Below are 21,927 nucleotides of genomic sequence, written 5' to 3'. Positions count from 1 at the left end.
ATATCTATTGCCACAGTATTGCTCAGGTATGGTGATGTTTAACCCACATAAGTTTCATTTGGAAGAAACAGCTTGGTCTGATTAAGAGTTTCTGGAAAATCTGCTGCAGTCCTTGCATGCTGTTCTTAAGAGTCAGCCTTGTGGAAGCAAGTCGTTAAAGGTTTAGAGCCGCCAGAGGTGCTCATTGTCCCAGTTTTGGAAGGAGTAGGGGGAGGTCAGGGTTGCTGTTGTACTGTGGGGAACTTTCACTGCTGCTAGAAATGAGCAAGAAGCTCAAACGGTTTCTACAGATCAAATGTCTTTCATACACCTGGTGACCCAAACAAACGGTTTTGCTCGGATGTATGTGTTGTGTAATGAGAGGTGTGTATTTTTTTAATAAAAGTAAATATAATAAAGCTGTTTTTTGATGAATCTGAAATTGAAAAGTATGATAGACTGTTTCATTAATACATAAACTGAATGCATCTCCAAAACTGATATCGTAAAAGTGCCTGGCAAACTGTACAGCAATGATTAAAAATAATTTGCTTGCAACGTAGAGGAGGAATTACTTCAATTATTTTATTGCTTTTGGTGTGATTTATTTATGGTTTTGTAGGTTTACTGGACTAATAATGATAATTCTGTGCAGCATGCGACATGTCTGTTGTTTTAAAACAGCATGGAAGGCTTGATCTCTTGCTAATTTTCAAGTAAGGTAGTTTCAGCTTCTCATTTTTTTCTGATGTGTTTCTAATATCTCCCCTCCCACCTGATGACCAGTTTCAGATACCCTGATGGTGAAACAGGAGGGAAAAGTAGGCTTTTCTTGGGGGGGAGAAGGGGAGGAGTTGGTGGTGTTAACCAGTTAAGAAAAACAGCTTCCGCATTTAAGATGAAGCACTTTTATTTAGTTCAATTTTGCCAAGGTATTGTACTCCTACTTACCTAGTTTTGTTACCTATTTTTGTTCTCTTTTGTTTCCTCTGATTTATTTATTTATTTATTTTTGGTCTCCAGTATACTACTTTTGTTTGTTTGTTTGTTTGTTTGTTTTTATTATTTTCTCCATTAACACCAGTGACAGAACCCGCGGGAACGGGGTTAAGCTGAGGCAGGGGAAATTTAGGCTTGACATCAGGAGGGGGTTCTTCACAGAGAGGGTGGTTGCACACTGGAACAGGCTCCCCAGGGAAGTGGTCACTGCACCGAGCCTGTCTGAATTTAAGAAGAGATTGGACTGTGCACTTAGTCACATGGTCTGAACTTTTGGGTAGACCTGTGCGGTGTCAAGAGTTGGACTTGATGATCCTTAAGGGTCCCTTCCAACTCAGGATATTCTATGACTCTATGATTACTACTCATGTAGCTGACCATGACTTCACTACGTTAGTACAGAGCTAAGCACTGAAACATTGTTTCCTCCTTTCCTTATGGAGTAGGTATTGGAAAGGTTGTGACTTTCCAGGCTGATCTTACATCCTTCAGTCTCTGGCTGGCGGGTGAGTTGTCAAAGTGCTCAGTGGAAGCAGATTGAAAGCTAAAGCCCAGATCTGACTGCCAGAGAAGCAGATTAGGACCTGGTTGTTTACAGAGGGTCAATATCTACATAATAGCTGATCTGTCTCCTGCTGCATAGTCAATGTAAGCCTCTGAACTGAGGTCTGTGAGCAGAGCCCTGGAAAGGTCATCCAGCAGGTTCTCATGACTTGTGTCAAACACACAGGCAACCTGAAGTGCTGTAGTAATGTAAGCTGAGCTATATATTATGCACGTTAAGTACAAATGTCTGTACATAGTACCTGAATGGTGATATGAGAAGTGAGTACCTTCTTTAGGGGTGTCAAGGGACAGGATATCAAAGGATGAGACACTTCTTATTTTTATATTCTCACAACTGACACCACTTGATGTGCTGTGCTCTAACTGTGTCCGGAAGTCAAAAGAACCAGGTGAGAATGGGATGGATCCTTAGGAATGTGTCCTTGGTTATGCTTCACTTGATGGAAGGTGAACTTTTAACTTTTTAACTTCCTGTTTGTTGCAGTCTGTGAGTCTGAGGGAAACAGATGTGTGCTTATGTGAAAAAATCCTTTCTCTTGGAAGCTTCACCTACCAGACTAGACAAAAATGACTTCACACAAAATTTTCTGTTTACAAGATTAAAAGCTGTGGTGTATTTGTTTCAGAATAATAAGACTACCATTTCTTTATGTAGGGCCACTGGAAATTAACAATTATGATCTGTGCTTTGAAGAATATAAATAGTTCCTCTTCTCCAGGGGAAAATATATAACTCAGTGCCAAATCTTTCTAAATAAAATAAGGAAACAAAACAAATCAACAACAAAAACTTCACAACAACAACAAAAAACCTATATCATTTTGGCAAGGTTGGTAATGTTCTGATCCCTGGCTTCAGGGCCAACATATTTTTCTAGGTCTACATAGAAAGATGTTCGTGTCATTTCTGCCTCTACTGTAAATTAAAAGCTGGATCAGTTCTCCTATGTTGTCTCTGTAATGAGTTTCAACTGGAGTGCTATCCCTCCATGCTTGGCAGCTTAGGCAACTTTTCAATGGAGCATTTTCTTGTTTTAGAAGGAAAGATTTTAACCTCTTCCTTGCCCAGGAAGATACAGAAATTGAAACGTCAAATAATGTCTTAAAAATATAAGGTTTCAAGACTTATGGGCATTGGTATATTTTCTGTTCGTCTAGAATTCTCCTTTTTTGTTGGTGTTCTTGATCATAAGACAGGTTCAGGCATCCACTAGGACTAGCCTAGGACTGTGAGTTGTTCTCTCATATCAGATATATGATCATATATGTCATATCAGACATAATCAATATATATTATCTCATGTGTGTATATATATATATATATTATATATGACTTTTTAAATTACTTTGCTCTGTAGTCTTTCTACAGAAAGACTGAGCAGAAGATAAGATTTTCTTTGTTGAAATACTGAAACCTGCTTTGAAGAACTTTGTAAATGCTTTGGTTAATTTACCTTTGACCAAGGAAAAAAGCTTAAGTGGTAATTTAAGTTTTATTGAAGGGCAATATAGAGCATTGTAAACTTAAGCAATACAAAATAGGTAAAAGATGTCATAGAGAGAAATGTGATGCCTACCAACTTTTCTAGAAAATGATATGATTAGGAAATTCTTTATGAAAAATATCCATTTTTATTGTCCCTGACTTAAATCACTGAAGAGCTTTCTTCATCTTATTCTGAATATCATCAAAATGATATTCAAATCTTGTTGTTGGATTAATTAAATCTGCACATCATTGTGCTATTTACAGATATGAATCCAGCACACATGGAAGAGACAGCAGAGTGCTGAGCACTTTGAGCAACACCAAGAAAGCTTCTACTTCTTACACTTAATTTTAAATGAAGCCAAATTCATGTGCTTAAACTTAAACACGTGTTTTACTGTATGCATAACATGGGGCCACAGTGCTCTGCAAATATGTCTGTACTGCATTTAGTATTTATGTCGGTCCATGGAGATGGGCTCGGGTCCTGGAAATGTCGCTGTTGTTTCTTGTGTGATGATGCGTTACCATGTGGCCAGTGCCCTGCCCTGAAACAGCTTGTTTTTTTTTTTTGTTGGTTTTTTTTTTTTTAAATACTCAAGGGAACCATCCCGTGTTTCATCCAGAGACTACCTAGTAAGAACACTAATACTCTTGTCACACCATGGATAGTCCTGATCTTGTGCAAGTACATTTCTGTGAGGAATAGGATTAATAATTAATGTATGTTCCCTCTGTGTAAAATAGGATAATCTCTGACAGATGGTAGTTTTTAACAAGAACAGTGCAGTAATTCAGATCAGACTAAGCATGTTTTATCCATGCCTCAAACCTAAAAGATGTTCGTATGGTTGTATGTAAAACCTGCATGGCTTTCTTGCATTTTATTTTTATTTTTAGATCATGGACGTACAGGATTTATGAGCACTGATGGTAGTGGAGTCGTGTCAAATTTCATAGCACACAACAATGATCTGTCTTTAGATGTCAAGTGTGCCTATCACAGGTGAACAGCTGTTGGGAGTTTTCATTCCAGTTAGTTTTGCCTAACAGTTTACAACTGATCATTAAAAAGAAAATGGAAAAATAAAAAAACACAATACTACAAAACAGTATTTTGTATGAACTTTACTATTATGAGATTATGTAAACATACATTATTGTTAATGTCTTCCATAGTGCTGTAAAGAAAATGAAATACTTAATCAGTTCTTACTTTTTCTTTTTTTTTTTTTTTTTTTTAATGAGGCATACTCACTTCAGATTTAGAGATAAAATTGGGCACCTGTCAGTACAGTCTTGTACTGGCCTCTAAGAAGAGATCACCCATCTCATTCTCGAAGCTGCAAGGATATATTAGTGAATGATGGAGTGGTTGATGTGCTATGAGGAAATAGTTCAATATCAGCATCAGTTTGATGTGCTAGAAGGAAGGCCTGAAGTGCTATAAACATGTTGGGTATTTGGATTCTCTCATTGCATGTAACAAACTGTAAAAAAAAAAAAAAAAAAAAAAAAAAAAGGCATGCAATGTGGCATACTGGTGATGGATGGGTGTCATTGTTTAAATGAAGGCTTTGAATCACAAATGTATGTGCAAGTAGCTATTTTCTTCCATTTGTAAAATACTATGCTAACTATTTCTCAGAATGAGTAATGTACTATATATAGCAGCAAAACAGTGGCTAAAAGTGCTTCATATCATGCTAAGTAGAAATAGATACATTTATTGAATGCAACATCTAGCTTGCATCCTTTGAAGTATTTGTTTGGACCTTTTTTCCTCTGTAAATGTGATTTTGAAATAGCATACATTTGTTCAACAGGATGTATTTTTCAGTTTTTTGAAAAATATACAATAATTTTTCAAAGAAATGGACTGATTATTTAATCAATTATTATATAAAGGCTGTTATTAACATGAGAACGCTTTTTTCAGATGATCAGCTCTTTCAAGAATACCTAGCACTTACGAGACTCTGGAGGTGATTATTAAAGCCATTTATGAGTTGCCCCTGTGAGTTCCTAAAGCCTGAGAGCACCTAAAGGCTGCCAGAGCACTTATGCTACTCTACAATTAAAGAGCTTCTCTAGGCTGAACTCCACAGTAGATTTCCAAATCGAGGGTCTTCCTATTCCCAGTCAGTCTCAGTAAACCAAGACAGATGTACGGAAGGAGCTGGTAACTATGTGATGCTGAGTATTTGGCATATTAAATATGTGAGTTCAAATCTTGACTTGAATCAAATCTTGCTATTCTTGACTTAAGTAACAGATTAAATTTGGGTCTTTTGCAGTTTAGAGCTCGAACATAGGATGTCTGGTGGTCGTTGCTGTGGGACTATTTTTTTTCCCCTCTGTCAGATGGAAAAGCAAAGCTTAAATTTGTTCCCTCATGAGCAGGTTCATAGTGATAACCTTAGGAGATGTAAAGGCATAACTTTGGTTTGTCTCTGGCCATGTCACATATTTAAGCAACTAAACTATTTGCAGCTAGCACCTTGATTTTTGAGGATCTCTATCGCATATCCCTACCTACTCTGTCAGTATATTCAATGTATTCTTTGAGCCTGAGCATCCAACTTAGGTAAAACCACTTCACTGAACAGCTCAAGTTACATTTAGTTAATTTTGGGGGTTGCAAAGCCCAGTTCTTGCCTTTGCAGATGAAACAATACACAGAATGATGAGTATAATACTTGCATTTTGAATCCATGGAAAGAGAAGTAGTGCGTGGCTGATTAGTAGAAAAGATGTTGCAGTCAAAATACAAGCTAATTCTTTGAATAAGCAGTTAACATAGGTAAATGTTATAAGATTTAGAAGGCAGGATGTTCTAAAATCCCTCTCAAGTTTTTCAATTGTGAGAAGGACAAATCTGTTATTACTGTATCTTCAAGATGGCACATAAGGCTGAGCCTGTAATTCAAATTCCTTTCGCTTATTTGAAATTTGAAGAATGCTAGTTTTGATTCTGGTGGCAATGAAATCAAATATGTTGCAATTCTCAAGGTAAATGTTACCATTCTAGTCCTGTTTGTGTTGAGGTGAATTAAAAACAGCACAAGGCAACATGTTTTGGATAACTGGATTCAGTTTGGACTTCTGTTTCCCCTCAGATCCTATCCATATCTATTTTTTTTATACCTACTCACATCTCTTCTGTTTTATATACTAGAACCTCTGTTTTTCGTAAGTGTAAGTAAATGGGAAAGGAGAAGCAAAGAGAATGTTAGCGGTAGCATGTCCATCATGTACCCCCAGGAATCTCTCAGGCTTGGCTTTATTTGAGCTCTCTTTTACATTTATGAATTTGCTTCAAAATCTTCAAATGATACTGGAACAATATCTCAGTCTTGATAATTCATTTTGTCTCATCCAAAGTCATAATGACACGTAGTCTCATAATTTTGTGTTCTGAATTTTGAATGCACTCATCACCCAACACAATTTTAATATCATTTCAGAATTACTATGAAGTCTTCAAAATAACTTAACTGGATTCAGTATTTGGCAAGGACCGCAGGAGAGAGATTTTATGATAGGAGCCAACCAAATGTCATCTCTATTTTATATGCTGCAGTGGAGATTTACATTGAAAGCAGGCTAAAAAAAAGGAGTGACAGTTGTGCACACCATTTCCCACAATGACGACACTGGGATGATTATCTCTGAAGCCTAACGATTGGGTGCAAGTATTAGACTGTCGTATATGTAGTCTATGTATTTGTTTAAGAAGTAATCGTTTCAGTGGATCTTCTGGGGCACATGCTAAAATGAGTTTTAGTAAATTCAGAAACAATGCAGAGTGAAAGGGACAGTACTGTAGTGTTCAAGAAAAAGGGAGAAGTGTGTTTCCTCCCAAGTGATCCTAAGTATGACAATACAGCACTGAACAAGTAATGATAATCTGTAAATTCAATAATATGTAATATCTGTTCTGTCTTGATTTTTGCACATTACTCCATTGAGACCAATGGGTGATTGACTATAGATTATCAATTGTCAGCTTCTATCTATTGTGTTCATAGATTGAGGTCAAGAATAGAAGCTGACCTCCTCTGCACAGTAAGTTTCATAAGTGTGCCATACATCAGAGAAATTGGTCTCACTCCTAGAAAATATTTTCAAAACCCTAGTACATACTGGGTCAGATTTCTGTGAAATGGTAGTCTGAAATCTGTTTTTGTTTCCCTGCAGAAGTGGATTGATTTGAGTATTTAAAAACAAACAAAAAAAACAATAATGAAAGTGAAGAGTTACGTCAATGCATAGCATTAGTATTACATCTCTTTAAAATTCTGGGTATTTATTGTGCAACACTGATAGAATATTTCCTGTAGAGTTAAGAAGAGGTTAGCAGCAGTTTATTGTAAAAATAAGGAAGTTTCAAGATTACTCTTAAGTGTCATGAGTCATATAATAGGTTGAGCTGTTACTGCAGTGGATCTGGGATACATATTGAAGTTGCCAGCATTGCATTCTGCTTGCTTTTATTTCATAGAATTCTGGTATTATGTAGTTAAAGGAAACAAGTACTCCTCTATTTTTGTTATTTCAAATATTCCTGGGTACAGCAGAGCTGATGATGTTAGCTGCCTTGTGAACCTCTACTTTGGTGGTAGGGCTTTGGAAAGCATTTAAATTACTGCCGAAAAAAACCAACCCTAGGGCTGAGTGGTGAGAATGCTCTGCATTTTTTTCCTTTCTGCCATGACAGTGTTAGTTTGTTGGTTTTAGCAATGCAAATTAATTGGATGGGAATGTAACCTGGAAAAGTGACCAGCATGGTTTATCATTACAACATTGTACAAAACTCCCAATAAATACTTGACTATTATTTTAAGCTTTTGTCTTACTGTTTTTTTTTGTTTGTTTGTTTTTTGTTTTTTGACTGTGGTGAGACATTCCTATTGGAAGGGCTACAGTGCTATGTCTACTAATTGTACCGTGTTCACAGCTTTGTCACAAGTGTTTTGTGCAAGTTTGTGACACAAACATCTCCAAATCTCACGACCGGAATGTAATATCAAACTGGAAAAAAAAAAGTGAGTTATTTTTTTCCAAGATTAGACTGGAGAAGAACAAAGAGTTTTCTGTAGTATCTGGTCATATTTATCAGATTCTTCAATGTTTTCTCAGTATATCATACTTTTTCATGCAGTTCTTGTAGAGCCACCAAAAAAAAAAAAAAAAAAAAAAAAAGGTGATAAAAATGAGTTAATGTAATAAATATTTTACACTTATTAATTGTGGATTTAAACAATATCCATGAAGCAAAGTTAAAATCCAGGTATTTGATTCTTAACTTATGTCTAATGATACAGTATCTTATCTTGCCACCATGAGTTGAACATGATTTTGCTTATAGTGTATCTGCCATATTAATTTAAGAAAATACCAAATCAAGATCTAATTTTGTGTGACAGATTTAAAAGCTTTAAGTATGCCTGTCCTATGAATGTGGATGTTTTATGTCATCTGGCATGCTGTGTTCTCATCACAGCTTTCCCAGTGTTACTTATAGAATGTATTTAAGAAGAAAGAATGTGGGTTTGTACAATGCTGCCGTCTGGTGCACGTTGGTGTATACCTCCTCCTGAGCTTACAGCTGCTGCTGTAATTTCACTAGGAATCCAGGTTGCCTCCCCTGTGGCTTCTCCAGGTGCTACAATGACTGGAGGAGGCAAAACTGCACTAACTTTTACAGATGTCAACATCTGCACCAGAGTAGGGCTCTATTTATTAAAACCTTGGCTAATCTAATAAGTAATTAACCAAAACTACTTGTGACCATGCAAAAAACATTTCATTTAATATAGAGCTTCTTCCCTCCTTTTCCTCCTCCCCCTGAGGTTTGAAGGAAATAAGCTATTTGTTTTACTTGTAGGAACCCAGAAAATGTTATGTGAAATATTTCTAATTTTCCCAGAAATATTAATTGAAATGTTATTTACATTTAATAATTCTCTAAGTCATTCCTTGAATTAATTGAATTTGTTATTTAGCCAGGTTATTGAATTTATTCATACTTAAAATAAATAAATAAAATAAAAAATATAATTAGGATTTTAGGATTAAACTATTATACTCATGAATTTAATATAAACTTGAGGAATACAACTTTCCCTTTACAATACATAAATATATATCATTCAGTACTACACGGTGTAAACAAATCTGTGGGTTGTAGGTTGCTTGCTGGATTGCCGTTACAGATGATGTGCAGTCTGCTCTGCTGGTCTGTGAGCAGTAGGCACCATGCTAGTTTTAGAAGTTCTGAAAAATACCTGTCTCTGTGTACTTAGCGTTGTAAGCAATGCATAATTTTTGCACACTGGACAAAGTTTCACATGCTACTTTGTGTAGTAAAAGCTGAAGCACAACAGTTTGGCTCTGGAAGAGTGGCTGAAGAAGGCAGCTGCTTCTGTCTGACTTGTGTAACAGTAAGCAGGCAGGTCTATTGGAGTGCAGGTGAGGTGTCTGGGAGCTTCCAGCAGCAACACCCACCTCCCTTGCATGCAGGCAACTCCTGCCCCAGCTAAGTGGTAGAAACAGTACAAAAGTGTACATGTATGTATAGTTGCAGGTGAATAGTTATAAAGCATTCCAATCCTTCCTGGTGGCATCCCATGGTAGATCTGTTTTCAGGGAAGCCTAGATGTAGGTTTTAAGAGAGAAACTGTTGGGAGGAACTTATCTTCTGATGCTGCTTCTCTGGCTTTATTGTTATTATTATTATTGCCTGTGTAGGAGCCTATAGTACTGAGGAGTGCTGAGTCCCTCTCTATTATGAATGGTGTCTACTGGTACTGAGAATTACACCTGAGGACATTCTGTACATCTTTAATTGTTTTTTGTTTTTATGATATATATACATATATATATATATATATATTTAACACATAGTGTTGAAATCTGCATATTACCTGCTCACTTGTGGAAGGGAGAATAACTGTGTCCCCTGCAAGCTTGGTGGAAAGAGAAACTCATGTAGGATGTAAGGGTATGCCACATACTAAGCATTCCACATAAGTATTTGCCTGGTTTTGGACAGCAATTAAGATATATATGTATCTATTTTAGAGAGAGAAGCAAAAGCACCAGTGATTTGTAACTCATTTTTAGGGTGATCCTCTTCCTAATGTGGCAGTGCAGACCAGTGCCTTGCTAGGCAGGCAAGATAAGGGACCTTAGTTCATATGAAAGGTTGCTCATATTCTTGGGTCTGCCATGGCTTGCATGTGGGGAACAACAGGGCGTCCTGTAAGCATTTTCTGTGTTTCCAGGCTTTTCTGTAAGCAGGGAAGAACTGGCCAAAGACTTTCTGTTGTGTTCATTCTTCTAATTACTTGTTTGCATTAGGATTGATATGTTAAAGGTAAAAGAAGAATTAAGGTAAATTAATGTTTGGGAAAAGCCTTAAATCATGTAACATTATATTATGGCAAAAAATACTGGTTTTACTTTATTTATTTATTTATTTATTTTGTCAGCCAAGTTGTAAACCTAGGAGTTTGAGATAGCATTGTAGCAGTTGTTAGAAATTTTTCAAAAAGTTCCCCCCCAAAATTGCCGCTTGTATTTCTTCTGGACTCTCCGGTCTTTGTAAATGAATAGGCTCAGTTTTAATAGATGACCTGCTTTTTTGTTCTCTTATACATTAAAAGATGAATAGTCTGTCTCTGTAATCAGGACTGGTGTACAGTGGCAGGTGTTTACATTCATGTACCTTTCTTCCCCCAAATTACATTAATAATACTGACTTAAATTGTTGAGAGATTATAAGACTATAAGTATGTCCTTTTTGGCATAATTTTGTAACTTCAGTACTTCAGTATTTTTCTTTCAAGAAAAAAAAAATACATAGAGATGACGTGATATTAATAAAATGTGTAAAACAGGAAAAGTGAAAGTATTTTCCATGTAACTGTTATGGATATTTCAGGTAAAATGTAGGAGGAGGGCATCAGTCAATTGCCACAAAAATAAAGGAGTAAAGAAAAAGAAAAAAAAAAGTTGAAGTGGTTTAGCTGGTTAGTGTTATTTCATTTAAAATCCACATGAATTATCAAAAAAAAAAAAAAAAAAAAAAAAAAGGAAAAAAGAACATTTAAAGCAGTTGAAAGTGCTACTGGTCAAGGAAATGTAAAGAACCTTGTAAAGCCTGGAAACAGTGGTACTGAGCATAGCTAAATGAGTGTAAGTCCAGAAAATTATCAGCCTATGTGACTGGAGACAGATGTTTCTGAGGTAGAAATTCAGGAAGAGAAGCTGCCTTGTTTCAGGAATACTGAAAAAACCCTAGAGATTTAATGATATGTGTCCAAAATGCTAATATGTGATTGAATAGGGTATTAGCTGATAGAATTGCTAGCTGCATCTTCAGTGTTAGCACGAGATAGGGGAAATTCCTTGCAGTGCAGCAGGAGCTCCTTCACACTGAGTGCTTTGCATCTTGCCATGCTGGCAAGCAGCAGAGGGAATACAGACCAGAGAGTGGCATGGCCCATCTAGAGCAGCTGGGTCCCTCAAGCAGCTGGTGCTGACAGCCCAGAGTCCACCCTTTTGTGTGTGCTGGTTGGACGTTTCATACTGGAAGTAGGGTGGAGTGTGTGTTGAATTGCAGCTAGAGCATATTAAGAAGTAGTTCTGGAGCTTTTCTTTTGGTTTAGTTTCATCCCAAAGAAATCCTATTTGTAGGCTTCAAGACCACTCTGCTATGTGAACCAAAAACCATTGAGGAAGGACTCCTGGGAGATTTGTTTCTCAATTAAGCAACCAGTGATGCTCAGAGTCACTTTGAGAAGCTGTACCATCCCTGCATACTGCAGAAAAAACAGTGCAAAGATGGACCTTCTCTAGATCTTCCAAGCAGCACGCAGAAGAATTTGGAACTGGAATTAGCTTCTTGGAAACTCTTCTGCTTTTAAGCCATAGAACAATGTTGGTCTAGTTGGTTTTTGGCAGGATGGACTCTGTCAAGAAGATGTGTTTATTGACATACTGACTGAAAACAGGGAAACTCCAAGGTCTGTTGTTCCCGAGCCTCTCTTTATGGAAATGCCTTATCTGGCTTAATTTAGGAATTGTTGTATTTTAAATTTAATGAAATTAACTATTTTTAAAAGAATTTAAAAGTCTGATTAGGTAGAAGAGATTTGTTTCCTTCTCACAAACTCCCCTTCTATCGAATACCTTCAAAGTTAGTCAGTAGAATGATTGGGTACCACAGCTGCACTTCAATTTCACTTTCATTCCATAAGTGTGCATGAGACAGATGGATGCTTTATATGACAGGTAAAAACGGAGGTTTCCTTCAGGATAGTTTCTTTTCAAAGTTGTTTATTTGCAGACTGCAGCCTCAGGATAGCACTAATGCTTTTGTTAGCAGGTGATTTGTGCCAGCCCTGATACAAATAAAACATTTGATTTGTACATTCTATTGTAAACGAATGCACACGTGCTTACTGTCTTCAGTCACAGCATATTTTATCAACATGAAGGATCCTTATTTTTTTTTATTATAGTGTGCAATGAATACCAAAGGTAGAACTGTACTAAGTTGTAATAAAGTGTTATAAATCGAGTAAGAAAGTTACCTAACATTAAATTCAGACAAGAAGTGAGATTGTACTGTGCAGAACATGTCTTCAAAATGTTGCATACAACTGGAAAAGATTTTAAATGTGTTACTCTGATAAATATGTGCAAATCTGATTTCTTTTCTTATTTAACCAAATAAAAAAAAAGGAGAATTTTATGCTCTTTTAATACTCTGATACATTTGATAACATATTTGAGTGGGTTAAATTATTCTATGTGGTGATCACAATGTACGAATCAGTGTCTTTTGTTCACTGTATTTTGAATGCAGTCTGTCAACATTCATTTACCTTCTGGATTTTTTGGGGAAAAAAACAGGATTAAATGTAAAATAAAATGATTATGTCATGATGTAGTATGTGTACATGCTAAATTACACCTTATTTTCTTTATGAAAAATATTTTGATGTTTAGATCCAAGAGATCAAACTGATAGGAGAATCAGTACAGGAAAAATATGTTACAAATTAATCTGTAGGATTTTTCATTATTGTGTGAGCATACTGTTTATTGAAATAATTAACGTTGTAGTTAGATGCACTGGAGAACAATATCAAGTGAACTGAGTATTATGTAAGGATATTCAGACTTTCCTCATTATCAGTAATTTCAAACATACTTTCTGCTTCTTTCTTTGTCTAAATGCAAATAGACCTATTCTTTTGTCCACAAAAGTAAGTGTTAGTTTTCTGAAAATAAAAAATGCTAAATGAACTGATTTCTTGTAGTACTATTTGGCGTTTTCTTCAAAGATACGCCAAAGATTCTTTAGACAATTTTAACAATCATCATCGTAAGAGACTTATCTGACAATATAAGCAGATTTGGGATGTTTCACACCACTGTCACCCTAAATAAAAAAAAAAAAATATTTTATCATCTGGCATTATGCAGATATTTATTGTTGAGACTAAGTCTATCTATAGCACAATTTAAAAAATGGTATGTTCTGTGCTGTAGAATTTTATGCTAGAAAGCAACTGTTTTGTTTTTTTTTTTACATGAAAAAATATAGTTTGTATTTTTAATAACTGTATGCAGCTTGTTCTCATGCAGGTGTTAAAATCAATACAATTACTTTGGTGCTCTGCTCAATGCTCATTCACAAGTGTATGATATGGAAAAACAAAAATTGATGTTACTTGATGTTGTTAAAACAATATTCTTTTCTTGAAAGGTATTTTAAAAATATGTTCTCAAGGAACTCTGAATCTCAATGACTTCTGAATTTACTGCTTTTGTTTACAGGTTATTTTTCCTTTAAAAATGTCTAATCAATAGGCCTGCAACTTCAACAGCAACCTAACAATGTCTTTTTTTTTTTTTTAATTGTCATTAATGCTTTAATAAGGACCCTTGATCTGAAACTCAACAATCTTCCTTATGATCAATGACTTACTCAAAAGTCTAAGTAATTGCTGAATTGTCTTCACTCTTCAGAAGTTGGAACGGTGGGTTGATGGTTCTGCTGTTGATCCACAGTAGCTTTAAAATAATAATAATAAGAAAAAATAATTATTAAATTAAGTAAGAAATAAGTATATAACATGATGGTCCAGTGGAGACCCAGAAAGGAGGAATAACTCAATGGTTCTGGTATTGGCTTGTATGCTTGGATACAAGAGATTTCTGTGCTGTAGGTAGCTGAATGCTGCTAAAGTGTTCTATGCCATAATACTTCATTGTCAAAACAAAAATATTTTTTTCTCTGCCTTATAGCCTTGATGGGGTTGAGGGAGTATAAGGCAAAAGATGCTCAGGTTGCAAAGATAAATGCAAGGGGGATAAACACTCAGACTCATTTTCTTATTTATTTATATATTTATTTCATTTTATTTTTTTTAACTTGATTTAAGGAAGGACATTTCTTCATTCAAAACTGTAACTGACTTGCCATTTTCAGGATGAACGCTAACTACTGGAGTCACAATGCAGACAAGTTTTATATTAGCAAGTCAGGGTTTCTAAATATTTTTGAGAATGGCTCATGACTTTGTATCAGGTTCAATTAATGCTTTTGTCTGTTGCTTAGTGGGGCAAAAAAATTATAAGTTTCTTTAAAGAAACTGGTAATTTTCTGCCTATATTTAGAGCCTGCAAAAGAAATGCTGCTGGTCCCCAGTAATGGAAGAAAAATAACTGGGAAGAAAAATAACAAATCTGCTGTGTTATAGCAATGTTTCAGAAATAAATTTGTCAAGTAACTGAAGATGTACCAGTCTGAAGATTTAATACGGCAAATTCTGTACTTAGGGGAAAAAAAAAAAAGTTGCATTTTAGAATATCACTATTTCTAAATAAATATACATATTTTCTTTATAGAGAAGTTTGGAAGTGTGGCACATGAAAAAATCAGCAAATTAGCAGAAGTATCCTTACAACAGAACAGTGGGTTTCTAGATACCAAATGCTGGTACCAGAATTGGATGGTTGGACCAGGTGATCTTGGAGGGCTTTTTCAATCTTAATGATTCTACAATTCTATGAATTAGCATTTGTAGCATTCTGAAAAACTTGGCAAAACTTGGCTTCTTTGGGATAGATTTGGCTTGAGAAAATGGGCCATAGAAGGTAAGTTTCTCAGTTAGTGAATGCTCACTACTGTTTTTTCTCCCTTTTTCTCATTCCACCTTTTTTTCTCGCTCATCTTTCCCCCGAGATACAGTGTGTAAGTAATTTAAAATTTTACTTCTCCAAGAATAAGGTGTTAAGGTCATACTTTATATTCATGGTAAATTATTAAATATTTAATAGATTGTAGCATGAGCCATTATGAACTGCCTGTATAAAAGGTGGAATACTTTTTGTCACACAGATGCTAACTGAACTGATTTTAACTCTAGTTGAGATGGTTTGCTTTCCATGTTGTACCTTCCTTACATTGTGAGTATATGGAAAATGCTGGAGCTCATGTTTTTTGTTTTGTCATAATATATAGAAAGGGCAAATTAAATCACAATATCTCAAAATGAGTTGGATTCATTTGTTCTGTTGAAAGGTGAAAGTTATTTGAACTATTCATTAATATTTGTAATATTTTTATTATGAACTCTGTTAGTAATGAGAGAGATGCATTAAAAATAGCCCTCATCCCTCCAAAAATTGCCGTGAACTGTGTGTCACTCTTACAAATCCATACTGTGATTTATAGTTAAAGGATTGTTTGTCTGAATCTAAAAACAACATTTAATGTTTAAATTTTTTGAAGGAACCTGCTGCTCTTTGAGATTTATTTCCACTTAGGGACTTTGGGTTTTACTATGGAAAAAGTATCTGTTAGAGAAGGATTAGGATCGGTTAAATGTTTCTGGTGTGGAAGTAATAGGATTCACTTAGTGTAGGAATGGCTTCAGTTTAGAATAAGTGGATAGATAATGCTATCAGGAGCAATCCAAGGAGGCAAAAGAAAAAAAAAAAAAAAAAGCATTGTATTTTCATGCCAAGCAGAAAAATGATAATTTTTGGTGATAATATTGTATACCCACCGAGCTGATATAGATTAATATGTCAGGAGGTTATGTAAAACTATTTATGGGTTTAGAATAATCACCTTAGAATTTCATTTGACCACGCAATATCTTTTGTCTTTACAAAGGCAACAATATGAAGTGTAAATTTAATTATATTTTAGAAAAATGCTAATTTGCACTAATGATAAGGAGACCTTTTAATGAATTACTGAATTGTGCAAATTAGCAAGTGAACAAACACAAAAAATAATGCACAACATAATGTAGTTGATCTGTCTTGTTGATCTGTTTTGACTTTTGTGGTTCTGAGTTAACTGTTTATGCTAATACATCATCTTGCACTGCACTAGCAAGTATACTCAAGTGTATTTTAACAAAGACCATGTAGTGCTAGTGGTAAGACATGTTGTCAGAGCAGCGTCACTGCTTCCTCTTTGCTTGAAAATAAGAGGCTATATTACCTCATGTAATACTGTGCATATTTCTCTTGCTTTTGTTTGAAACTGTGGACATGATTTTGTGGGGTCATATTTTGTAAACAGAAGTTAGTAGAATTCCTTATGATTTCAGCATTCATAAAGTAACAAAATTGATTTTTAGAGAGGTATTTCAAAAACAAAAACAGTAATTTTGCTTGTAGTTATGGTTATTTTCCATTTTTTTCTTTTTTTTTTCATTTTGGTATTTATTTTTTATTGTTCTCATTGAGAGAGAGCTGTTAGGTTTCTGCCTCTCTGAAAATCTCCTGGTCTACAGAGGGGGATATCCATGGAAATGAAAGCATGAAGAAAAGAGTCTTACTATTCTTCATTCCTGTCTAGTGCAGAAAGACAAACCTATGATGATTGACAAAATATCCTGTCTTCTGATTATGAAGAAAATTGTTTTAGTCAGATGAGTGTTTGAAGTAATATGTTGAGGCTTGGAAAAAACAATGTTGGAAAAAACAACTGGTCATAATGCACATCCAGTACATTTTAAGCCTGTAGTGAAATTAAAGAGTGAATAACTGTACCCTTCTGCTGTTGTAGGCTTACAAAGGAAAAACAAATTGTATTGACTGAATTACAAGTGACTAAATACGTTCACTTGCATTTATCTTCTCCCTTTCCACTGCTTCACATTACATAACTGAATAGATATCAGTGGCACAAGCAGTAAGTGACTTAAAAATATTCTTTTGAATTTATATTGATATTCTTCATTAAACTGCCTAACTGAATATAGAACTAGGTAGTTTTTAATATCTATGTACCCATCTTGACTAAACAATGTTTATTACTATTCATGTCCTCATAGAAAATGTAGCCCTGGATTATACCTGCAAGATGGTTGGAGGGAGTTTCTAATTCAAAGTAGCTTATCAAGATGCCTTCATGCAGGTGATCTAACTGCTTTTAAAGCTTGAGATGAGGAGGTCCTCACTGAGAAAGGAATCTGATAGAGCAGCAGCAGCACTCACAATCTAAACTCTTGTAAATGTGATCAGATCAGATTCTACTAGAGAAGGAGAGGGAGAACATTAGCTAGGCTTGCCTGTTGACTTTTCCTGAGTCAGGGATGCAGGAATGGAGCAGAATGGCAGTAGCACCCATAAAGCAGGCTCACTTGTTGGCTCCCTTCATGGGATAGCTGGCATCCAGGGAAGCACTGCAGGCTCAAGACAAGTGAGAGTGACAATTTTCCAATGATAAGAAGTGTGGGTAGAAAGCCTTGGGATTCTCATTGTAAAAAAATTAGTAAGAGCTGTATGAGTCTATAGGTATCTTCTTTTGGCATTCCTATCTAGTACAAAAAACAATTAGCAGCTCTTGCCATTAAGGAAGAGAGAGATGCTGATAAGGAAGCTACAGTCATGATTGTGTTGATACCACGGGTTGTATCATAGTATCCTTTAAAATCTGAGTCATGAAGCTACTTGAATTTATCAGATATACTCATTGAACCCTCATGCTTCAAAGTTAAAAAGAGCAACACTAAACTCACAGCATCTCAGCCTGGGATGTAGGAGCAAGTGTGAACTTGCTAATCGTTGGTACTGTGTGTGTTGTGTAGAGATGAGATAGTAATAAAGGGTGGAAGAGAAGCAGTGCTTTGTATTGATTGCTAGGCTTTCTGAAGTCTCTCTGTGTGACTAGTCTATGTGAGGAATGCAGTATTTGGATCTTTGTGGAGTACTTTTTCCATAAATCAATTTTAATGTTTTTCTGTAATTGTTTTCAAATAACTGTATAAAAGAATTGCCAAAAGGCAGACATCTGCTCATTTGTAGCAAAAGAAACTATCTATCAAAGGAAAATATTTAAATCCTTCCACCAGGTTTTGAAAACGCAATGCCTTTGGGAAATAGGAAAAGTACACTCAGTTGTACTACGCTTATGGTCCTGGGATTGCCATATTTGCCATAGGTCTAACAATTTGAGCATATACAAAGTAATACAATGCCACATACTCGAGAAGAAGTGATATATAAAACCATGGTGAATTAACAGATTAATGTTTTTATTAATCCACCTTAAAATTCCTCTAAGCTGCATTTCTCTGAAAAAGCATTTAATTTAATATTTTCCAGACAGCACTTAGCTGCTGAACCATCCCAGAAAACGTCTTCATTCTTATGCCATTAGCTTCAATATTGGAGGAAATGTGACAAATACTTTTTTATATATAATCTTCTTAAAAGGATGTGAAAATTCTTCCTACTTAGGTTGTAAGGCTAAAGCCTAAAATGCAAGATTTTTTTGTGCTTTTCTTATAGCAACAAATGTTTGTACTATTGTTACAAACCCAGATCAGCCAATTCTGGTCTAGTTCCCACCTACACCGTCTTGATGATAGCAGACCAGTGCCTCTTTATGCTCAGCTAGTAAATGGAGTTTTCTTTCCCACTATACATCCCTCTAAAAAGCTATGCAATAGCTTTTAGAAATCAAACCATTTTTAAAAAGTGTTCAGGCAGTTGTATCTGATAACCAATTACCTTAGATCATTTGTATGCTTTTCTTTTTAACTGGAGTCCTTTTATTTGCCCTAATTTTGGAGTGTCTGGTAAGGTGCTAAAAATAGGAATTTGACTTATACGGAAAATATTTTTTTTGGACACTTGTGTCACTACTGTAATCTTAAATAACTTGAAATATATGAACTCATAAATTCTGTAAAGTTTGCTTATCTCTGTGGGGAACCTCAACTGCAGATAGATAAGCAGACATAGATTTGCCATTTTTAGAGGCTGTTATTCAATATACTAGGAGAAATTGCAAAGATAGTCTAAACATATTAGGTCATCTCATCTGACTTCTGTCTGTTAACGTCACAGTAGCCATGGTTGGTGAGACTTTAAAGGTTGAACAGCTATCTTATAGCCCTAATCAAGTAGTCTGCATGTAGGAGTTTCTCTATTCTTGATAAATCAACCTGTGATAAGGAGGAAGTACACAGTACAGTGGTTCTGTAAACCAATCTTTCCATCAAGAGGATCAGGTTCTAAATTTACTTACTGACCATTCAGATCTATAGAAAGTGAACTTTCATGTTACCACTACTGTCTCTAAGGTGCTTATCTGTTTATTTTTATTATTATTTTTAAACAAAACAAAAACAACCTATTTAATTTTTTGTTTCATGTAAGTGTCAAGAGTCTAGAGAGTGACTTTCAGCTATGTCATTTATTTATATCGTCATACTGTGAATATTGTAAAATTTTCCAGATTAAAGGTGATTATAGCAAAAGCTAGATATAGCATGTATATACCATTCATTCAGTCTCAATGAGTATTTACTTCCAATAAACAATTAAGACTGAATTTTTCCTATTTTCCTGACTATTTTTCCTGACTATTTCCTATTGAAATGTTACTTACCTTTGTACTGGGTCTGGCTGGAATGTTAACTTCCCCGGCAGCAGCCCATTCAGTGCCGTACTCAGTACTTGTAGCTGGAACAGCAGTGTTATCACACCAGTGTTGTGTCTACTGCTGAGCAGCAGTGGCACAGCATTGGGCCTTTCTCTAACCCTCCTAGGGGGTGGGCAAAAAGTGAGGAGAGAAACATCACCAGGGCAGCTGACCTAAACCAATCAAAGGGATATTCCATACCATGTGGTGTCACACTCAGCAATAGAAGGTGGAAACAGGAAGAAGAGGGGAGGGGTGGGCTCTCGTTGAGAAGGCGTCGGTCCTCCTCTCGAACACGGGCTGCGTGCGTTGAGGCCTTGCTTCAAGGACGTGGTCAATCATCGCTCATTTGTGGGAAGTAGAGAGTAATTTCTTTCCTCTGCACTTCCATATAGCTTTCATTTATTTTGTTTGTTTGTTTTCCTCCCTTTTTCCCCTTTCCCTTTTATTTCCCCTTAGTTAAATTGTTTAGTTCATGGTAGTCTTTATTTAATTATTATAATTATTTCCCTTTAATTAAATTATCCTTATCTCAACCCGTGAGTTGTTCTTTGCTTTACTTCTCCCCCTCCTCATCTAAAGGAGGGGGAGTGAGAGAGCGGTTGTGGGGTTTAGCTGCCCAGCACGGTAAAACCACCACAACCTTTAAACTCAGAGTATTATGAATGCAGTACAGATTTGCTGTGTAGTTTGTAAAGGGCTTCCTTTTGCTCAGTGCTGACCTCTGTAGTTTGCATATATGATTTTTGTTATTGTGCCATGAAGCTTTTAATCTGCTGATTCTTTTGAATCTTTGCTTTTGAACAAATTTATGGTAGAGAAGCAAAGCCAAATGATTTCCTTTAACAGCAAAGCATACAAGAAGATGCCACCTGTTTTTAAGATGTTCATATATTTTAGAGAGGGATGTATTATTTTCCTGTGGCTAAAGTGTGTGTGTGTGTGTGTGTGTATATAAATAACATGAAGTTTAGAAAATTAGAAAAAAAAAATATAGGAAACATGTTTCCTTTTTGCTTGGTCTTGGTATCTGTGTTTACCCAGTATTACTTCTTAGGGTATCTTGGGGAAAACAAAACAAGACAAAATTCATTTGCAAAAGAAGATGGAAAGCTGTGATTGCACACATGCAATTTCTAGCAAAAAATATTAACAGCACATCATTCTCAAATATGCAGCTGCTTCAACTTTTAGGTGAGGAAAAGAGTGAGGAGACTGGGGGCTGTTCCTAATAGTTTGGGCTCTGGAATTTGGAACTTGCTTCTGGAAGATGTGCTAGGTTGGTTTAACAAATTGCTTAAGGGCTTATATTATAAGCAAATAAGCAATTTGCTTATATTATAAGCAAATAAGTGGTTGGTCTAAGCCCATTGGGGACTACAGTCATATTAAAATAAAGCATAGTAAGCAGTCAGATAATGAATTAGGGTGCTCAGCATCTGGCGACTGAGTTTTTACTGAGAATATTCTAAGAGTTATAAAATTTGGAAAAAGATGGTTAACTGGGGTCAATACGTTATCTCCTGTATGGGAAGAAGCATCTTTATCAGCTTCACAATGGAAATGTGGCCAAACTCATAGTTGTTTCTGGAGTCCTGCACTGCAGTACCATCTAAAAAATGTTACTTCTTTCTCCAAGCATGAAAAAAAAGGCAAACTGAAACTTTTGAAACTATTATTTTGAATACAAAATTCACTGAGGTAATTCATGCTTTTGTCTGCTTGAAATTGTGCTCAGTGTAGGAACAAATCTTCAGGTGACATTAGCAGCAAAGTCTGCCCAGACCTTTTTGGTGTTTTACCCTCTGTTCCCTTCCACCACCCCTACCCCTTGCTAATAGCATCCTGGTTTTGGAAATGGTTGGAATGCTTTGTGCAGAGAGCAGTGAAGTGTGCCCTGGAAGTCGCCAGATTCAAGCTT

The 21,927-nt window shown here is 35.7% G+C and overlaps 1 protein-coding gene and 1 long non-coding RNA gene across 6 annotated transcripts in view; one reads left to right on the top strand and one right to left on the bottom strand.

The window, feature by feature from the left end:
* The window catches only part of DPYD (dihydropyrimidine dehydrogenase), a 355,040-nt gene that overhangs the window by 69,907 nt on the left and 263,206 nt on the right, over positions 1-21,927 (top strand). The window contains exon 1 of one of the 4 annotated variants that reach the window (XM_084526957.1): positions 20,309-20,360. The exons of the other annotated variants lie outside the window; for them this stretch is intronic. The gene's annotated coding sequence lies outside the window, so the exon portion shown is untranslated. Of the gene's footprint in view, positions 1-20,308; positions 20,361-21,927 lie in introns of those variants that run through there. 4 annotated transcript variants of the gene reach the window in all.
* Positions 13,121-20,336, bottom strand: LOC311440275. Of its 2 annotated transcripts, none has more exons than XR_014695302.1 (3): positions 19,974-20,336; positions 14,040-14,125; positions 13,121-13,490 (listed from the first exon to the last, which is right to left on the bottom strand). It is a non-coding gene; the product is annotated as an uncharacterized lncRNA (long non-coding RNA). The 2 variants fall into 2 exon arrangements; XR_014695303.1 differs by lacking the exon at positions 19,974-20,336 and adding an exon at positions 17,647-18,382.

This window comes from Aythya ferina, assembly GCF_964211825.1.
Source record: "Aythya ferina genome assembly, chromosome: 8".
NCBI classification, from domain to species: Eukaryota; Metazoa; Chordata; class Aves; order Anseriformes; family Anatidae; genus Aythya; species Aythya ferina.
The sequence above is the reverse complement of the archived record's forward strand: the minus strand, read 5'-3'. Positions and strand labels throughout refer to the sequence as shown.